We start from the raw sequence: 1,068 nt of genomic DNA, 5'->3' as shown, positions 1-1,068 counted from the left end.
ACTGTGTGACAGTTGATTTCCTCCTTTAAGGAGTTTCTGTCAGATGGTTTTTCTGCTCCACCAGTCACTCACTCACATTGTTTCACTTCCCTTTAAGAAACCTCTCATGCACATCAGCACAGAAAGAGTCCTCATATGAGCTGAAATACATCAAACTACACTGGAAACTAAAGAAGCTGATTTTACATTTCAACAGCTGCATTTTACTGCACTTTATATGACACTATTTAATGGAAACAATAAAATACTGTTTGAAAATATTTGCGCTTTTTCATGATTTCTTTCAAAGTCCTGCTTCATTTATAATGAAACACATTTAGTGTCAAAAGCATCAAGAGCACAACAGTTAATCAGATCTACTGTTAAAGGACATGATCAGCCACAAATAACCGACCACCACATTTAAACATCAGACATATATCAATAAAACAGAAACCAACAGCCTCAGAAAACTTCAGTCTCACTCTTCACAATCATTTGAACTCAACTTCCAAACACTTTCAAATGTAAAGACTAAATGTGAAAACATTTCTACAGCAGGATTGTTGTTCTTGAATCTTTCCTGCACTTCACATTGTTCACGTTTCACAAATGAACTGGAACATGTAAAGAAAAGTTGAGTGAAGCTGCTTTGAGTTCAGCTTCATGGTTAAACAGGAGAAATCAACAATAACATAGAGATTTTAAAGTGATTTGGATCAGAAGAATGGAAATTTACATCTCCTACAAATGTTCACACACAGAAATTACAAGCTGAACTGACGAGACAATATTTAATATTTGATCAGAAACTTACTTCCAACATCCAGTCTGGTTCCTCCACCAAAAGTCAACCACAGTGATACAAAGTGACTGAGTGGTCGTACAAAAACCTCTCACTGTAGAGAGACACGGCTCTCTGACTTTGACAACAACAAACTCAAATAAATCACTTCCTGTTTTTCAATAAACTTTAAATCTAACAAACGAAAATATATTTTAAAATAATTCCCTTCCTTAAATATATATATTTTTAATGTGTCTCAAACTAAAGTTGATCCTTCTAGCATCAAATGAAAACAGATGAAA

At 34.3% G+C, this 1,068-nt stretch overlaps 1 gene segment (V, D, J or C); it reads right to left on the bottom strand.

The window, feature by feature from the left end:
* LOC147817224 (Ig kappa-b4 chain C region-like) overlaps positions 1-1,068 on the bottom strand; it is a 57,076-nt gene that overhangs the window by 37,502 nt on the left and 18,506 nt on the right.

Source organism: Seriola lalandi, unplaced genomic scaffold (genome assembly GCF_002814215.2).
Source record: "Seriola lalandi dorsalis isolate HSWRI2012SDOR001 ecotype SW California unplaced genomic scaffold, Sedor1 jcf7180002054985, whole genome shotgun sequence".
Lineage (NCBI taxonomy): Eukaryota > Metazoa > Chordata > Actinopteri > Carangiformes > Carangidae > Seriola > Seriola lalandi.
Note: the sequence above shows the minus strand (reverse complement) of the source record. Positions and strands in the feature narration are given on the sequence as shown.